At 42.5% G+C, this 12,246-nt stretch overlaps 1 protein-coding gene across 7 annotated transcripts in view; it reads right to left on the bottom strand.

Annotated features, from left to right (window-relative positions):
* The window catches only part of SV2C (synaptic vesicle glycoprotein 2C), a 239,131-nt gene that overhangs the window by 108,186 nt on the left and 118,699 nt on the right, over window positions 1–12,246 (bottom strand). The window lies entirely within an intron of this gene.

The raw sequence follows: 12,246 nt of genomic DNA, 5'->3' as shown, positions 1-12,246 counted from the left end.
CTAAAAAGGCAAGAGAGAGCGAGAGGGACTGCAGACTTGCCCGTTAGTTTTAAACAAACCACTGTTGCATAAAAGACTGCCAGTTTTAAGGGCTTTGAAACAATCTAGCTGGTTTTGATTCAATGCCTCCTTTTTTTTTTTTTTTTTTTTTTGTCTTTTTGCCATTTCTTAGGCTGCTCCCATGGCATATGGAGGTTCCCAGGCTAGGGGTCGAATCGGAGCTGTAGCTACCAGTCTATGCCAGAGCCACAGTAGCATCTGCAATCTACACCACAGTTCACGGCAACGCCGGATCCTTAACCCACCGAGCAAGGCCAGGGATCGAACCTCATGGTTCCTAGTCGGATTCATTAACCACTGAGCCACGACGGAACTCCATCAATGCCTCTTTTTTAAAGTTTGTTTTTATTTTTGTTTTTTTGTTTTGTTTTGTTTTGCAAGTGGACACAGGAACTCTAAAATCAAGGGATAAACAAGTCTGAAGGATGAGAGAGGGAGTCTATTTAAATCCCTTGCAAAGTCCTTCAGACTCAGAGCCCTGAAAAACAATCCAAGCGTTCACATGTCTCATTGTGGGCTGATCATCTATTTTGGGGAAATCATTACTCTTCATCTTACTGTGACATCCTTCCAGCAAAGAAAAAACATGACATGCTGTAATATTAACTGTTGCTAGTATTTCATACCCCATCAGAGTGCTTACAGGGTCTTAACCCCGGACCCAAGGCTCTTGGAAGGTGAGGACCATATTGTGTTCATCTTCGAAACCCCTTTTCTTGGGTCCGCTGGGCATGCACTAAGCGATTACTCAGAAGAACTGAATTTCACAAAGACTCTAGGTGATAGAGCTGGCGGCGCTTCAAGCCTAATGAAGTATTCGGCTCCGATGACTTAAGCCTCTCCAGTGAGTGGAAACACACATCATACGTCCTAGGGCAGTGTGATCTGAGAAGGTGGGGGAGCTGGAATGGCAGGTCTGATAGCAAGAGAGTCCCCAAGGAGTTCTTGAATTACTCTATTCTCAGTTGTCACCCTCCACCACCAATCTTATATTTTAAAAGTTTCCCAGAGTTCTTGTCATGGCTCAGTGGTATGAACCCTACTAGTATCTATGAGGACGTGGGTTTGATCCCTGGCCTTGCTCAGTGGGTTAAGGATCTGCCATTGCTGTGAGCTGTGGTGTACATGACAGACGTGGCTCAGATCCTGCTTTGCTGTGGCTGTGGTGTAGGCCAGAAGCTGTAGCTCCGATTTGACCCTTAGCCTGGGAACTTTGATATGCCACAGGTACAGCTCTAAAAAGACAAAAAAAAAAAAAAAAGCTTCCCATTTCTATTTTAACTCACCATTTTGTGCGAGGGGCTAATATGGTTCCTTATTTGTTTTATTGTACAAAGATATAATTTCTGAGAATACCTGAATTGAGAAGAATATTTAAATGGCAGTGTCCAAATTCCCATGTATCAGTGGTGGTTACACAGGGCAGATTTTGCTTCCTCTTTCTCCCAGCAGACACTTGACAATGTCCGGAGACATTTTTAGTTGTCACAACTCAGGGGCTGCCATTGGCATAAAGCAGGTAGAGGCCAAGTGTAGTGCTAAAACTCCTACAGTATTCAAGGCACATAAAAGAATTATCCAGCCCCAGACAGTAATACTGCTGAGGTGGAGAAACTCTTGCAATAGGAATTTAACATGGAAAATATGATCTTTTATATTCAAAATCCAGAACATAAGGCATAAAACAGTTATCTTTTGTACTACCTAATGGGTAACATATGTCTAAATCCAGTTAACATGGAGATATTTTTATTGTTCATTACATAATGATCAGTTAGGTACTGTTGGAATTTGCTCAAGTTATTTTTGATGGAGTACTTGCATAAATGGAGCAATCAGATCAGGATGGTTTATAAAAATTTTTTCTCACTATTGGATATTAAGTCAACTTCATTAGCTTTCCAAAAGGGTCAAATCTTAATTATCCATGGTAATAGGAGGCACAGAGGGAATCGTAATTGAAATCCACACTCTATTACAAGTGGAAGATTAGGTAGATTCAAAATAATTGACACAAATGAAATAGAATGTTGATGTTTGGAATTTCAGAGTAGGAGTTATTCCCTAAGTAATACTAATTTTAGGTTCTTACAACTGTAATTATAGAAATATAAAAAAGTAAACAATCTGTATTAAAAAAATTACTAGAGGAGTTCTCATCGTGGCTCATTGGAAACAAATCTGACCAGCATCCACAAGGACACAGGTTCGATCCCTGGCCTAGTTCGATGGGTTAAGGATCCGGCATTGTCATGAGCTGTGGTGTAGGTTGCAAATGTGGCTCGGATCCCGCGTTGCTGTGGCTGTGGTGTATGTAGGCCAGCAGCTCCAGCTCCAATTTGACCCCTAGTCTGGGAACCTCCATATGCCAGAGGTGGGGCCCTAAAAAGACAACAAACAAACAACATTATTAGAATAAGTTGGGACCCTTCCACCACCCCACTGCATGAGTGTGGATGTGCTTGTGCAGGAGCACACATGCAATACATCCTCAAAAGGTCTGTGAAACTTTCTGCAATACTCAATACCAGGCATCACATTAAATACTGTGGAACCTATTTCCCTCGGGAGTCTAAGATAAATTCACGAATGAGATATCGTATACAGCAAAGACTGTATCAGCTTTATAGACCAAAGCTGGGACAGGGAGACATATAAGTTGACTCAGTTCCATATACAGGTGAAGGACAATGCCAAACATTACTGTCTGTGCAAACCTCACTGAAAAACTGGGCAGCCTGACTGTCCCAGGCCTGCAAGTTTCACAGCCACACCTCACATTGCTCTAGTCCCCATGGAGGCTCAGTGGTGGATGATGTTTGTCTCAACCTCGTCATTTGCTGGCTCTTGAGGCAAACATGGGGAAAGGTTTAGGCTTCGGCAGTGAAAGAAGAAGGCTGCGGACAAAAAGCCTAATCGTACTCAAAGTGGCTCCAAGTATGACACTTAGGGAGGAAATTACAGAATTACGACTCCTTGTCCTGAGGAGGGATTCTATTGAGTGATTCTGTTTTAATTCTCCAGCGAGCATGTAACAAAGAGGGATTTCACTCTAACTTATTTCACCATGTACCTCAGTCTTGCCTTCCCATTGGAAACGGGGGTATTAAGTGAGAACACAGTTAAGGAAGAAGCTGGGTAACTACTGTCAAGTCAAGTGTTCTGTACAGATAATAAGCAGGGGGCAAAGTCCACCAGGAGCTGACTGTGGCTTTGTTATGACAAGCATCACGGGTTTATAAAAAGACTAGTGAATGGTGTAGTCTATACCAGGAAATCACAATTACAAAAAACCGGCATGAAGCATGTCCTCTTAATCCTCACTCAGAATCAGCAAAAAAGGAAGACACTGAACTGCCAGGCAAGTTGGACAGCAGCAATTCAGAACCAATTCACTATACTGTCTTTTGTTGTTGTTTTTTAGTTTTGTTTTGCCTTGTTATTTTACTTTATTTTAGGGCCCCACCCATGGCCTATGGAAGTTCCCAGGCAAGGGGCTGAATTGGAGCGTCAGCTGCCAGCCTACACCACAGCCACCGCAACATGGAATCTGAGCCACATCTGCAACCTACACTGCAGCTCACAGCAACACCAGATCCTTAACCACTGAGCAAGGCCAGGGATCAAACCCACATCCTCATGGATCCTAGTCTGGATCATTAACCGCTGAGCCACAAAGGGAACTCCCACCATATTTTCAAGTGGACCCAGAAATAAACAATTAAAGTAGCAGACCCAAAAAGGGACTTCTCAGTGATTTCCTTTTCATGGAAGCAAATAAGACTATCACAGAGGAGGTTGCTCGGAGTCTTAACTGAAAGAACACAGATCAAGTGGTCTCTGAATGGGCTGGCTTGGCACAGAAAATGAGATTGCTGTATTGATTGGAAGGCATGTGTTTATTACGAGTAGTCAGGCTAGAAACTGGAGAAGAACACTTTCTGGTAACGGAACCAATCACAGAATTAGGAATGGGAATCTTCTAGCCCAATGGTAATGTGAAAGGAATGGATAGTTAGGTAGCTTAATCTTTCAATTTCCAAAGCCACAAGTTTAAACCTGATTATTTTTTTTTATTATTTTTTTAAATGATTTTAGTTTTTTTCCATTAGAGCTGGTTTAGAGTGTTCTGTCAGTTTTCTACTGTACAGCAAAGAGACCCAGTCACACACACATACATACATTGTTTTTCTCACATTATCCTCCATCATGCTCCATCACAAGTGACAGATATAGTTCCCAGTGCTATACAGCAGGATCTCATTCCTTATCCACTCAAAAGGCAATAGTTTGCATCTATTAATGCCAGATTCCCAGTCCATCCCACTCCCTTCCCCTCCCCCTTGGCAACTACAGGTCTATTCTCCAAGTCCATGATAAACCTGATTATTTAAAAAATATACTGAGTCACTTTTCTATACAGTAGAAAGTGGCATGACATTGTAAATTGACTATAGTTTTTTTGTTTTTGCTCTTTAGGGCCACACCTGTGACATATGGAAGTTCCCAGGTTAGGTCAAATCGGAGCTGCAGCTGCCAGCCTGCGCCACAACCACAGCAACGCCGGATCCTTAACCTACTGAGTGGGGCCAGGGATCAAACCAGCATTCTCTTGGATACCAGGCAAGTTTGTTTCTGCTGAGCCACAACAGGAACTCCTTTTTTTCTTTTCTTTTTTTTTTATTACTCAAATGAATTTATCACATCTGTAGTTGTATAATGATCATAATCTGATTTCAAAGGATTTCCATCCCACATCCCAGGCACATTCCCCCACCCCCCAAACTGTCTCCTCCGGAGACCATAAATTTTTCAATGTCTGTGAGTCAGTATCTGTTCTGCAAAGAAGAGGAACTCGTATATCAACCATAATTTAAAAAAGGAAAATATACTGAGATATAAACACATATTCCAGGGAAAAGCTGTGTTTTTAAGAAAACATAACTGCCAACTCCCCTAGCCCTTGTTTGCAAATCAGGTTGGTGCCCTAAGGCCAGCAAACCTATATAGGTTTGTGTATCCACAGCAGTAGATTTGGTGCCATGAGGTGGGTGGGTGGGGGGGAGGTGTATTCAGACCAGGATTCTAATGCTATCTAGAAAAAAAAGTTAATCTCACTATTGAGAGAGGTGAAAGCATCAGCTCCCACAGCACCTAACTGATGTCACGAATAAAGATGGTGATGATTTCAGGATGATCTGTAAGAAACGATGACAAAAAAATGCCGACTTTTCCAGCCACATGCTGTACACACCTACCCATCCATTCTTCCCCTCATCCTCCCACTCACCTGCCATCTACTGGTCCATTCATCACTCACTCATGCAGGCTCTCACCCAGCCAAACTCTGGTCCAGCAACGTCACCCAATGCTGGCGGTAAAGGCATGAAGAAGACAAGTTCCTGCCCTCACGGAGCTCAGAGAGTTAATTCTAAAGGGTGCGTATGGCTAATTTTTCACAATTACACATTGTTTGAGTCTGGGAGATCTCTTGCTCTGTTACTTCTTTCTCTCTTGAGATCAACAGTACCTTTGCCAAAGGGTATACTGGGAAATAAAGTGTGTCCCAAAGGTCAGTTGTTGTTGGCACTTCTCATAAAAGGCACTAAGACAGTATTCCCCAAGAGAAATGGCATGTGAACCACATACATAATTTTTAACTTTCTAGAAAAGATATTAACACAAAGGAAAAAAAAATCGGGTGAAGTTCTTTAATACATATTCATTTAACCCAAGGTACCCAAATACTATCATTTTAACACAGGATCAATATAAAAAGATTGCATTCTTTGGTACGTGCCATCTTTGAAATCCAGTGCTGTGTATTTTACAATCAGAATACACCTCAATCTGGCCACATTTCAAGCGCTCAGTGGCTGCGTAAGAAAACACTGATGCACTGTTTACAATTTGGGTTTGCAATTATTTTTCAATTAAAGATAATTTAGTCTGTTGCCTCATCTTCATATTGGAAAAGGTCTCTTCATCCTAATTCTCTGGTTGAAACCTTCTTGAACTCAATCTGAACTCAAAATGTTTATTTAGTGTCTACCATGTATCAGACATTGTAAGGTAGAAAATCACAGACATTTCTCATTGAATCTGAGACAGCACAGCCTGGTGGTTATGAGCATGGAGTGGGACCTCGGACACTTGCTTAACCTCTCTGCGCCTCAACCTCCTCATCTGTGAACTGGGTAGAATAAATAATATCTGCCTCACAGAGTCACTGTGAGGTTTAAATGAGTCAGTATTTATAAAGTGCTTAACACAGCATCTCTACAGGGCAAGAACTGAATAGGTGTTTGATAAAAGTTGAAAAATGGGTTTGCATTTTTTCCCAACATGACAAGGAAATAAAACCTTATAGTTTAGAATTAGATAGACTAAAACTCAGAAGACCTGGGGGTCTATTGAACATTTAAAAGTCACTTTATCTGTGCCTCATTTTTCTAATTTACAAAAGGCACAGTATTTCCCCTACCTTGTTATTTAAAATGTGGAAATAAATGAGGTTTTACATATAAAACACCAGAATTCCAGTTAGTGGTGGTCATCTCTCCAAAGCCAAGGTATTCTGGTTATTATAACTTTATACAGTTATAATATAATATAGTTACAGTTTATTCAGTTAATGGATGGATATTGCAAACAGCAACGAAGCATGCCTTGGTGAGGCTCCATTTGCAGAGGGAGAAATAACTATTATTCATTCTCTTACCGTATACAGACACTGAAATTTCATTTTAATTTTTGTTGCTGGTGTATTTTTCTCCTGACCTTTATACTTAGCAGTGCCAGGCCTTCAGTAAGAAGCTCCCAACTCTGACATTGCCTGGCATCTGAAGCATTATCATTCCCATAATTAACAGTGACTGGAAACAAATAATTTAATTCTGGGCAAAGGAAAATGAATCAATGGTGTCAAGTCCATTTCCCATCTTTCTAATTTTCTGTAACAAAAGAGGAGACGGAAATGTCTGTTCCCTGGTGCGAGATCCACTTAGGCAAGTGAGAGACAGATGAGTAATTGGTAATGTCCTATTCTCGTTCCTGCAAAACATGGCTGTCGCCGGTAGGAAGATCATTCTTTGCGCTGAATAAATATTTAAAGTTGCATAGAATATGGCAGCTGGACGTATTTAAATTTCTAAGAAAATAAACTCGTGACTTAGTGTGGTGAATTAAGAGGGGAGCACATTTCGAGAGAGTACCTCTATCATAAACCCAGGTTGATCTCAGGCTAAAATGAGAGTTCCTTTTATATGCAAAAACAGGAATACAACACAGCACTGCTACTGCTACTGCTACTTCAGCCACAAAATAAGAGAAAGCAAATGGAAGCCTGTGGCATTTGCAATAAAATCATCACTGAGAGGTCTTATTCTTGGATTCAGAAAGCACAATCTACTTGCTCACAGGGTAGCCCATTCCAAAGGACTTCACTGCAATTTAAGTCTTAGCTGTGTCATTCCTGGTTCCACTGCTGAACCTTAATTTGTAAAAGGAAGGGTCTGGACTGTGACCCAGAAATTCTTTTTCTCCCCTGAATTCCCCAGTGTGTAGAACTGGTGGACAGGTGCTCTACCAACGTAGAGGTCTATCAGTTGCTCCATCCATTTCCATTATGCATTCTGGAACTGAGAAATAACCAAGGATGGACTCAGGGACCCTCAGGCCCACTGTGAGGTGGACCTGAGCTACAATTCCATTGATCACCTGACCTCCATAAGCCCCTTCCCTGACAGGTGGATCACAGTGACATCTGGCGTCTCCTGGAATTCAGAGCCAGTGCCAAAAAGCCTGCTTATTTCCTTTTCCAACATGCAGTTACCCTGGCAAAAGGCTATCATCCTTTTGGAGAAGGCTGGGAGAAAGATGAGCAGTATAAACTTCCAGCAATGTACTAGAGTCCTTCCACCAGGAGACCTGGTCTCCCCTTCATTCAGTGGGGGTCTGTCAACTGGCTCAAGTCTGGGAACTGACTGAGGGGCCACACCTCTCGGTTTTTATGATGCAAGTTAAACTTTTGGTTACTTGACTCAGAACTCTTCCCCTTATATGGATCAAGTAAGATTTTGCCTAACTTCCAATCTATTTCACTTCTAGGACACCATGGCTTCAGGTCTGTGCTGGTCAGACTCCACTGCTGCTGTGATTGGGGTCCTTCACAGCAGCCACAGCCACCTTGCTTTGAAAGATGAAGCAGTAATGGGCAGACTGACCCATCTCTGCCCTCTTGGAATTCACATGCTGGTGGAGGAAAAAAATAAACACATACAAAGCAAATATTTTTAGGCATCTATCCCTGCTACCAAGAAAACTGACAGGGGTCTGTGATGAGAGTCACCGAGGGAGGTCTCAGGATGGCCTCTCGGAGGTTGTGAGTACTGAGGGCTCTGGCAGAAGATTCTATGAAGCAGAAAGGATGACAAGAGTGATGCTGTTGGGAAATGCAAGGAGCGTTGGAGGGTCTGAGCATCAGAGTCCCAGAGAGGAAAAATTCCCAACACACTGAAGAGAATGCAGAATGCCCTTGATCATCCAGTTTTCCTCAATTTAAAAACCAGATCAGATATGGATGAAGGGAGCTGCCTAGTAAGTAGAAATAACAAGATCTCTTATTTAAGTCTCCAGGATCAAAGTCTTAATTCTTTGGCTTAAGTTTTATTAAAGACTATTTAAATAAAAAGGGCCTATGTCAAAACTTCAGCTGCTTATGTACTGAGTTCATTGGCAATGGCATGAAAAGAGTTTAAACATGACATGCCTTTAAAACAAGAAGAGCCTTCAAGTGGAAATTGCTTTCTTGTTGGCAATTGTGTCATGGGTCCTCTTTCTGTGAATGCCCCTGTGGCCACCCCAGGCACTGACTGGTTCTTACAGGTGGAGGATGGGAGAGCTGTCTACCTTCCCTCTACCACCAGACCGGAAGCATCTGGGGGCCAGGGCTCATCTGTCGCCATGAAATGTCTTCCATGGATTCAGAGAGAGAGAGAGAGCAGGTGCAAAAGGGGGTTTGCTTTTTGCTTTTTGTTGTTTTTTAGTTGCATTGGAATGGAATTGGAGAAAACAGAGACTTGGCTGAGACCTTCCAGAGATTCAGAGACAGGGTGTGCAGAGGGACACTGCAGCTGCTGAGAAAACCCCTCTGCCTTCAGGGTAGCTCTCTACATGTTACTACATGGAGTTCCCCTTGTGGCTCAGAGGTAATGAATCCAACTAGTATTGATGAGGACTCGGGTTTGATCCCTGGCCTCACTCAGAGGGTTAGGGTTCTGGCATTGCTGTGGCTGTGGCGTAGGTCTCAGACACAGCTCAGATCCCATGTTGCTGTGGCTGGGGGTAGGCTGGAAGCTACAGCTCCAATTCAAACGCTAGCTTGTGAACGTCCATATGCCACAGGTGCAGCTCTAAAAAGACAAAAATAAAACAAAAAATTAAAAAAAACAATAAAAAAATAAACAATGGCAGCTCCAAACAAAACAAAACAATACCAAGTAGGTAACATGGCCCAGAAACTCAGCTAAGGAAGACCGATCATGTTTTCCTTCACAACTGCATTTCTCAGGTGCCTTCAGATGCTGGGTGTTTTGCCACCTAGGCCCAGGTGAGGAAGCTGACATCACTCATTCTCCCCAGCCCACCCCCCAGCCTAGGACATCTCAGTCTAGTCTTGGGATCAGGGATGCTCCATTGCACTCACTTGTTTTCTCCCACGTCTCTGCCTACGATTTGTCTTTTCTGTTTCCCTCTTGGGTGAGACTTGAAATTTCAAAATGAGAAAGAGGCCTCTTTTTCCTTTGCCCTCTGTGGTCATGGCGAGGCCGTGAGCACAGGACAGCTTAGCTGAATGAATGGAAGGGAGAACCGAGAGAGAATGGGGGCAGCCAAGGTGGGGGTGGGGGTGTTTCTACACAGTATCCCTCATTTCTGTGTACTCCTGTGTACTTCTGTGTACTCTACCGCATTATCTCACTTGATCTTCCCACTCCAAGGGAGGAATGTAAAGTACTAGCGTCTCTCTCTGACAAAAGAAGAAGTAGGCTGGAGAGTCCAAAGGACTTTCCCAAGGCTTCACAGTAAAGGGCAATGAAGTAAAAGTCAAGGAGGACTTGGGTTTCTGAACTCCCCATCCTACGGCAACCTGGCAGAGGCACAGTGCTTGAGTCTCTGTTACCACAAGTTACACAGCCTGAGTTGGCAACAGACAGTCTGCGCTTGGCCAGGTAAATTATGTTATTATGTAGAGGTGTGCAGCCCTGAGCTGCTGGCTGAACGATGATTTGTTTGCCATAGCAAAAAGGATGATGTTGGGAATATACCCAAGCAGTTTCTGTCTCTGTAGGGCCTTTGAATTAGCTTCTGGACAGTCCCTCAGGTTGGAGTATTCTGCAGCCACCAGAATGGCCCTTTTCCCTGCAGTCAACTGGGTTGACCATGTCATCATCCAGACAGGCAATTAAAATTGCCATAATAATGAGACCATAGCCGGGTACTTTTGAGTCTGTGGCTCTCACTGACACTTCCTGGATACGACTGCACATGGAAAGGCCCGGAAAGTTCAGACCTCAGGCTATTAGCTTTTTCCTGACAGGCTAGTGATATGATGTAGGTAAAAGAAAGCAGAAGGAAGTTTTCGGCGTGGCGAGAATACCTTATCCTATGGACCCCGAGAAGGTCCTTTAACAAAGAGCGCCAAACAACTCCTCTTCTTCCTCCGGTATCTCAAGTCACTCAGCATTAGGTCTAGAGAGGCCCCCTGAATCCATGACCCAAATTACCTCCCCAAGGATGACATATATATGTAACTAGTCTCCCACAGAGCCCTGAGCACCAAGGATCCCCTCTGCTGAGGAAAAGCCCTCTTTCCCCATCATTACAAAGCAAATCACTGATTCTGATCATTTTTCTCCAGGAGAAAAATATTTTCACACTTTCCCAAACTTTCCAACCCTCTTGGTTTACTGGAATGGTCTTTTTTCTAAGGGAAACGCCTGAGATTTGTGCAACTTAGCTGCATATTTGCAAAGTGCCCACTGTGTGCACAAGGTAACACAGGAGAGGCTCTAAGAAGATAAAAAAAGAATATTAGAAAAAGCTGTGGCTAATCCATGAATCTCCGTACACGCACAAATCTTGTGGCAGAAAATGACATAAAAAAGTAAAAATATTTTGAATGAATTTCAAAAGTGACCTCTCAGTCTGCATGAGAAAATCTTTGTACCAGAAATGACCCACTTCTACTATCTTTTTCTCTGATGCCTTATGTTCCCATTAAGCTTAGCTCTGATTTTAAAGTGCTACTCTATGTAATTAAGAGAGATGGGTTGCAGTTTTCTGACTTTTGCTTGTGGTAAAATTTGCTGTGTGGGTACCACTATCATGAGCCACCACAACTGATCTAGTTCTCATGCTCATAACCCAGCCCAGCCTCTTGTCCTTTCTTCCCTCATTTTAATTTTATTTTCTATTATTCCTATAGATTCATCTTATGCTAGATCCCTCAGAAACAAAGACTCCAATGAAAACAAAGTTTTCAAGCATGAATCAGAAATTTCACATTTTCACTTTTTTTTTTTCGTATCAAAGCAGAGTTTCGTGGACTGTCCTAATTGAGCTGTTGGGTTTTACAAGCTGATTCGCCTAGTCTAGTAATAAGTGCTTCAAGTTCATAAAAAATGACTGCCCCACTGGCTATACTATGGGCATTCACTTGGCTAACAGCACAACACCTGTTAATTCAACAGGACTCAGGAACTTACAAAAAGAACCTATTGCATCTCAAGAAGCAGCCTTCCTCCCTAAATATGCTGTTAACATAGATCAATAAAACATTTACTTGAGACATTCTCATTCTGGATTTAAGAGCATGCTTGGATGGTGTGAAGCTTTAATTAGGTCATAAAAGGTAGGACCAGAGCTACTTTTTGCTTACATTTTCAGAAGAAAAAAACCAGACATTTATGAATGTGCACTGCCATGGAAACAGTATTCTGTTTAAAACAATGCCCATTTCCTAGACATAAAACACTAAAAGAACCAGCCATGGGAACACCATTGTGTGCTGTCTTTTCTTCTGGATTTAAAGGATGATAATTATATTTCTAAGAACCAGCATTGTGGCTCCCAAGGCTGACATGAAGGTGGGCAAAGGGATGCGTTACAGGATAATTTCTTGGTAAT

The sequence above is a fragment of the Sus scrofa genome, chromosome 2 (assembly GCF_000003025.6).
Source record: "Sus scrofa isolate TJ Tabasco breed Duroc chromosome 2, Sscrofa11.1, whole genome shotgun sequence".
NCBI classification, from domain to species: domain Eukaryota; kingdom Metazoa; phylum Chordata; class Mammalia; order Artiodactyla; family Suidae; genus Sus; species Sus scrofa.
This window is presented reverse-complemented; position numbering and strand designations above follow the sequence as displayed.